Raw genomic sequence first — 8,473 nt, 5'->3', positions numbered from 1 at the left:
AAACAGGATTGACTACAACCTGACCACCTTACTCAACGAGCTGTAGACTTTCCAATCCTTGATGAAATCCAAGGAATAAAAGGGTGAGGCAAATGTTGCTTCATCCTCTAAGAAGTTCTATAGAGGTTTGACTTCTGACACTAAGTCTATTCCTTCTTTTTCCAGTACCAAAAAGTGGAAGAAGAAGAAGAAAGGTAGAAAGGGGAAAGCTAACCTACCAGCTGTTGCCCAGAAAGGTAAGAAGGCTAAGGCTGAAAAGGGAATTTGTTTCCATTGCAACTAAGAGGGACATTAGAAGAGTAATTGTCCCAAATACTTGGCATAAAAGAAGATGGCCAAGTAAGGTAAATGCGATTAACTTGTTTTGGAGACTTGTTTAGTGGAGAATGATGATGCAACCTGGATAATAGATTCAGGCGCCACTGACCATGTTGTTCTTCACTTCAGGAAATTAATTCCTTGTAGAAATTGGAGGTTGGGGAGATGACGATGCATATTGGAACTGGGTACGTCGTCTCAGCTTCAACAGTGGGAGGACTCCAACTTACTTTACAGAATAGTTATGTTTTATTGGAAAATGTATATGTTGTTCCTGAATTAAAGAGGAACTTAATTTCTGTAAAGTGTTTACTTGAACAAAATTATACTTTATCATTTAATGTAAATAAAGTGTTTATTTACAGAATTTGTATCAATATTTATTTTGCTAAGCTGGAAGATAATGTATATGTGCTAAGATCGTTAGCAACTAAAGCTCTCTAAATATCAAATTGTTTTAAACTGCGATAACTCAGAATAAAAGACTTAAAATTTCTCCTAAGAAAAATGCTCATCTTTGGCACTTAAGATTAGGGCACATAAATCTCAATAGGATCAAGAGACTGGTCAAGAATGGACTTTTAAGTGAGTTAGAAAACAATTCTTTACCTGTATGTGAGTCATGCCTTGAAGGCAAAATGACTACAAAATCTTTTATTGGAAAAGGTCACAGGGCCAAATAACCCTTAGAACCTGTACATTCAGTCCTCTATGGTCCGAGAATGTTAAGGCAAGAGAAGGGTTTAAATATTTCATCACTTTCGCTGGTGATTATTCAAGGTATGGCTATGTTTATTTAATGCAATATAAGTCTGAAGCCCTTGAAAAGTTCAAGGAGTACAAGGCTGAGGTTGAAAATGCAATAAATAAAAAAATTATAACATTTTGATCTGATCAAGATGGAGAGTATTTGGATTTAAAATTCCAAGACTATTTGATAGAACATGGAATTGTATCCCAACTCTCAACACCTAGTATATTTTAGCAGAATGGTGTATCAGAAAAGAGAAATCGAACCTTGTTGAAAATGGTTCAGTCCATAATGAGTTATGCTTCCTTACCTGACTCGTTTTGGAGTTATGCAGTATAGACTACAGCTTACATTTTGAATTGTGTTACATCCAAGAGTATTACTAGAACACCTTCAAAATTATGGAATGGTCTTAAAGGTACTTTACGTCGTTTCAGGATTTGAGATTGCTCAACACATGTACTTGAGGCAAATCCTAAGAAATTGGAACCTTGTTCAAAATTGTGCTTATTTGTAGGTTACCTTAATAAAACAAGAGGTGGTTATTTCTATGATCCTAAGGATAATAAAGTGTTTTTATTGACAAACTCTACATTTTTAGAAGAGGACCACATGAGGGAGCATAAGCCCTACAGTAAAATTATGTTGAAAGAGTTTTCTAGTGAATCTATTAAACCTTCAACAAGAGTTGTTGAAAAGCCCAATACATAAAAAAGAGTTGTTGAAGTTAGTTCATCTAATAGGTCACATCCACCTCAAGTATTGAGGGAGCTTAGACGTAGTGGGAGGGTTGTGAACCCGCCTATTCATTATATGGGTTTAACAGAAACCCTAGCTATTGTAGCTGACGGAGATGTTGAGGATCCATTATCTTACAAGAAGACGATGGAGGATGTTGACAAAGATTAATGGACCAAAGCTATGGATTTCGAAATGGAGTCTCCGTACTTCAATTCAGTTTGGGATCTTATAGATCAACTTGACGGGGTAAAACCTATAAGTTGAAAATAGATCTGAAAGAGAAAACGGGGTGTTGATGAGAATGTGCAAACCCTCAAGACTAGGCTTGTGGCAAAGGGTTATACATAAGTTAAACGAGTCGACTATAAGGGGACTTTCTCACTTGCTGCCATGTTGATGTCTATTTGAATACTTCTGTTCATTGCCTCATATTATAACTATGGGATTTGGCAAATAAACATCAAGAGTGCTTTTTTGAATGGCAATCTTGAGGAGACCATTTATATGGAGCAACCTGAGGGATACATAACCCAAGGTCAAGAGCAAAAGATTTGCAAGCTTAATCATGTCCATTTATGGATGGAAGCAAAGTTCTCAATCTTGGAATATAAGATTTGATACTACGATAAAATCTTATGGCTTTGATCAGAATGTTGATAAGCCTTGTGTTTACAAGAAAACCATCAATAGTTCAATAGCTTTTCTTGTGCTATATGAAGACGATATCCTACACATTAGGAATGATGTAGGTATGCTGACTAAAATTAAGAATTGACTAGCGACCCAATTCCAAATAAAAGATTTGGGAGAGGCGCAGTTTGTTCGGGCATTCAGATCTTTAGAAATTGAAAGAACAAAACGCTAACCTTGTCTCAGGCATCGTACATTGATAAGATGCTTGTCAAGTTTTTTATGCATAACTCCAAGAAAGGTTTACTCCTTTTTATGCATGAAATTATTTTGTCTAAGGAATAGTGTCCCAAGACACCTCAAGAGGTTGAGGAAATGAGATGAATCCCCTATGCATTGGTTATTGGTAGCCTGATGTAGGTGATGTTGTGTACTAGACCTGACATCTGTTATGCAGTGGGCATAGTCAGTAAATATCAGTTTAATCCAAAATTTGATCATTGAACTGCTATTAAGAGCATCCTCAAGTACCTACATAGAACGAGGGACTACATATTCGTGTATAGTTACAAGGATTTGATTCTTACATGATATGGGAACTCTGATTTCTAGATTGATAAGGATTCTAGGAAATCCACATCAGGATAAGTGTTCACTCTTAACGGAGAGGCAGTAGTCTGAAGGAGCACTAAGCAGGGGTGCATTGCTGACTCCACTATGGAGGCTGAGTACGTAGCGGCTTGTGAAGCTGCTAAGGAAGCTGTGTGGCTCAGAAAATTCCTGACGGATATGGAAGTAGTTCTAGACATGTCAAACCCCATCACACTTTATTGTGATAATAGTGGTACTGTGGCTAATTCCTGATAACCTAGGAGTCACAAGCGCGGAAAGCACATAAAGTGGAAGTACCATCTCATTCGGGAGATTGTGCATCGAGGGGACGTGATCGTCACACATATAGCTTTGGAGTGTAATATTGCTGATCCATTTACAAAGGCCCTTACGGCTAAGGTGTTTGAGGGTCACCTGCAGAGTATGGGTCTATGGGACAAGCCACATTTAGTCTAGGGCAAGTGGGAAATTTCGTACTAGACGCATGTTATGCTCTAGTTTATTGCTTTATGTATTGTATCTTAGTAAGCATACATTCTATAATAACATACAACCTTATATTATAACATTTATAATATAAGTGATGCATGGATACGCTTTAATGCATGTATAAATTATAACTCTTATATTATATGATGCATGAGCATACTTTAAGGTAATTTAATTATGCAAACTAATATATTATAACACTTATAATATAAAGATGATGCATGAAAAAATGCATAACCTATGGTAAAACTATATGAAATACATTATGACATATAATATAAACATACATCACATGCACATTTAATAAAAGTTGATGGACCGGGATAAATTGTCTCAAAACCAGAAATAAATGCTAAACTATTACAAAAGATTCAAGTCAACCGGTTCGAACAGATGAACCAGGTCTTGAACCGCCCCCCTTGAATCCTCGTCATTTGATCATGTAGCAAATCCTTCTGATCGTTGAGTAATGCACATCGAGTATGAACGATCGTGTAGCGATGATCGTGTGGTTAAGGACTATGTGATGAGCATGAAAGCCACGCGAATCATGCAACGCGCTTCGAGTAACGCATGCCATGAGATCGTGTAGCTAATAACTATGTGATGAGCATGATAGTCTACACGATCGAGTAGGAAACGTCGAGTATCGTATACTTAGCGATTATGTAGCTACTGACTATGCGATGAGCATGATAGCCTACACGATCGTGTAGCGCGCATGCCTTACGTCGAGTATCAAATACTCTACGTTCGTTTACCCTCGAGTGTCTAGGAAATCATATAGTCAACGCAACACGACCAAGTAAACTCTTTACACGATCTTGTAGCATTAGCTATGCGATCGTTTAGCAAATGCTACACGATCGAGTAGAACATTTCTACACGATTGTACAACCAAATCTAAACGATTTTCTAGCTTGAGCTACACGATGCGACCATCGTTTTGTCTTTTCCCTCGAAGCGAACAACAACTCCTTGCATCTGAAGCTTTTTCACGAACGACTCAAAAACTTAAAGGAATACATACTCGATTGCAAGTTATTATGCCCAAAACGCAGGGGCCCTACAATTAACTTTTGTAAAAGTAAAACAAAAGCTTTAAACAGAGACAATTATCTCGAAACATCTATCAACAACATCCACAAACACATTTAACACTTAAACAAATTGCAGAATGTTAAAATCCACCAAAACTTAAATGAAATTCAATACAACAATAGAATTTGGAAATCAGAACAACCTAGCTCTGATACCAATTGAAAGAACTCTAATTACAGAGGACCTTTGAGTGGAAGTGGATCGTCCAAACTTCATTGTGAATGAACTCATGCATTTACAGTCATACAGAACAGATTATGCATTAAACTTAAGTTACAACATGTTTTCAATATAAAACAAAAATTGAGAGATTATACCTTTGAAGAACCTTTCTTCAAGATAATCCCTCGACCGTTCACCAACGCAGCAAGCAACACTCTTGAACAGCAACGAGCAACAACTCGATCCTCGAACAAATCGGACATTACCACTAGATTACCTTGGTATTCTCGATGTGAGAATCCAGGAGCAGTGGGCTCTGGCTTATTTTGGTATTTTGGTTTGAGGGAAGGTTTAGAGTGGAGGAAGATGATCGAGTAAATGACGGGACTATCGTGTAGATGAGAAAGTCTATCGCATAGACTAGCTACTCGATCGTTTAGGTTCTCAAGTGATCGTTTAGTAAACTCGATTCATAATCACGTTCGTATATCATTTGTGTTTTGGAATATTTAAAAAAAATTATTTTATCCCTATTTTCCATAAAACCGTATAACTACCCACTAAAGGTGGTTATGGAGAAAAAAATTAATTATCAAATAATTAATAAATATAAATAAATATGGTAACTAACTTATCATATTATATTTATAACATATAGTTTTAATATTGCATCATATACAATATATAAACCATAATTCTTTTTCTATTTTATGACATTTAAAATAAATCATAATTATATTAAATTTAATAACTATGAATCTTATTCATAGAAAATATATTTGAATCATGTTCAAATATTAATTCCTCCAATCATATAATAATGTATATAATACATTATATCAATTATATCATATATAATTGAATTAATTGAATTATATCATATATAATAAAATTCTCTCTTATTAATTTGAACATTTCAAATTAATCCCAAACTGGTTTTGAACTTAAATCCATTGAGCTATCAAGGGGACCTTATGGACCTGTAGCTTGAAGCTCCAATGGTACGTGAATAACCGACTAAACTCTTTAATCATATTATCCACCATCCGTTAACTGCCTAGCATTCCACTAAAGATATATTTCTGTGTCCATTGGATATAACCAATCAATAGTATGATGACCCTTCATAAATCGTTCGTAAGTACAGTTGGACCAAATTACCGTTTTGCCCCTGTAGTTATATCTAACTCCTTAAGTACCACTAATTCCTCCAATAAACAATAGATCATAGTCCCACTATGACTAAACCCCTCTCGAGCCAAGAGAGAGTGTGACACCACATTGTTCAAGACCAGAAATCAATCCTTATGAGAGCAATTTATCTACTTACCTCTGCATCGGGGAAGGAATGAATTCCATCTTGTGTAGCTGAGCTTCCAGCTCCCCAATCAGACAAATCCCCAAAATGGTACGCTTATTGAGTCGGCGATCTGGCCACTTTCACCCATGTAAATCAAAGGATTGCTCTCATAGGCAGGAGTTCACAACTCATTCAGGATTAAGGTCATGTTACCTATGGTCATCCTAGTAAAATCAAAGTCTCAAATTGTGAACAGTGTTATATAACAAAACTAAGCATTTCATGGTTCGGTCCTATACAAACTCCTTTGTATAGAATATCCCTGCTCCCATATCTAATACACGAATGATTAGGATCGGATCATTTGTAGTACTTTACAACATTTGCAATACCTACAAAGTGGGTCATACTCATAGTGTCACTAGGATAAGGTATCGAGCCTTATTCATATACTACAGACTATTTAGATTATCACTTAAAGCACGATCCACTTGTATGTCTCCACATACATGTTTAAGTTACAATGATAAGCATAGATCTTAGTTTATTGGTTTGTGGTTAATGCAACTAAAATATCAAATATTTCATAGACAATGTGAATAAAATATCATATATTATAAATCACAAAATGTTTGTTCTTACAAGTGTTTACAAACTATAAGATCCTGTGAGATATAGGGCATCAACTCCAACAATAATTAATTTAAATTAAATATATGATAAAATTAATATAATGTATTTAATATATTATAATCTAAGTTTATTTGAGAGGAAATAAATATTTGAATATAATTTTAATATTAGTCATGTGAATTAGATTAATATAATTAAATTTAATATAGATTTGATTTATATTAAATATCGTATATTATTGAGAGAATTCAAACTATAGATTATATTGTATGTGATACAAAATGAAAATTATAAGTTGTGTGTTATATTTGATATAATATATAGTTTTATATATATATACATATATATATATTATTAAATTTAATTATATTTAATTTTAAACTGAAGGGAGGGAGTTACAACTTCCCTCCCCTTAATTCTCTCAACAAAAGATCGTGAGAGTGGAGTTGGAGGAGTTGAGTTGTCTTCCTCATCCAAATTCACATAAGGTCTATGATTCTCATACGGATAATCCCCAGAAAATGTTTTCCTCTCATTGCTAGATTCTCCCTCTCCCCAATTTGTCAGAGAAGCCCACAACTGTCTCTGTAATTCTCAACCACTTAAGAGAATACAGAAGGTTTTATTGTGGTAGTGTTCAGTATTAAATTTTTGTTGATTTCTCGTTTGTGATCCTAAGAAGTGATCCAAGGCCAGTTTGTAACCCATTGGAGAGGAAATTTGTGAAGATAGTGTTTCAAGAGGTTAATACAAACAAAACCCTAATTCCTTCTTTACTATTTATAAGAAGCATGCCGTAAAATTAAGTAACCTTATCTTAAAATGCATGATTTAGGTTGTTCTGTATTTTTTTAGTTTTATGTAAATTTGGGAATTAGGACAATCCCGCTTCTACTATAGACCTCATGGTTCCTCACCAAAGCTTACACATCTGGGTATGCTAAATTATTTGATCAAATATATTTCTCACTTTCCATTTTTGTGTTTGTTATCATGTGGATTTCCATTTTTCATTTTATATATATATATATATGACAAGTTCATCTTCAAGAAAGAACAATCATATCCTTGGCTTGTTTCTCAATCAAACTTTTTGATTCAATAAAGAAAATGGTTATTGGTGTTAGTCTTGTGACATTTCTTTTTAAATACTGTTTTTTTTTTTTTTTTCTCTCATTCGGTTTGCGAATGGTTGAGATGGTTTTCGCCTTTAATTTTCGAGAATATCCCTCCCCCCTTCTAGACCAATGGTTATCTGCTGAGCATGTAATAGTTTTCTTTGATTATAATCGTGGCCATAATGTTATAGTTCCACCAACAAATACAGTAGATACTCTGGACTTTCTTGACCATTATTTGATGTTTATTACTATGTTCTTGCCCTGAGATTAGTATATTTGAAGTTGAGTTTGAATATTGTTTATATTAACTGGTGCAAAATAATTATGTCAATCCTCTTGGACTTTCTGTACATTCAAAGAAATGAGTGAAGACAAAAATACTAGCTTAGTTTGTGATCGCTAAATGTTGTGGTTTTTGCTAGCCTAATAAATTTTGGCCCTTTATTATGTTCAATGGGCTTATCTAATTTCAGCACATTAATTTGGCTTCTAATTTGGTTTGGTATACTCTTTGTAGTTTACATGGAAAGAGCGTTGTTATTGTTGTTTTAGGCCCATCTTAAAGTTGTTTGTAAATGAGCTGGAAAAAGAATATTCCTCCACTAAATTTGTTAC

This window comes from Benincasa hispida, chromosome 10, assembly GCF_027475165.1.
Source record: "Benincasa hispida cultivar pf3 chromosome 10, pf3_genome.v1.1, whole genome shotgun sequence".
NCBI classification, from domain to species: domain Eukaryota; kingdom Viridiplantae; phylum Streptophyta; class Magnoliopsida; order Cucurbitales; family Cucurbitaceae; genus Benincasa; species Benincasa hispida.
Note: the sequence above shows the minus strand (reverse complement) of the source record.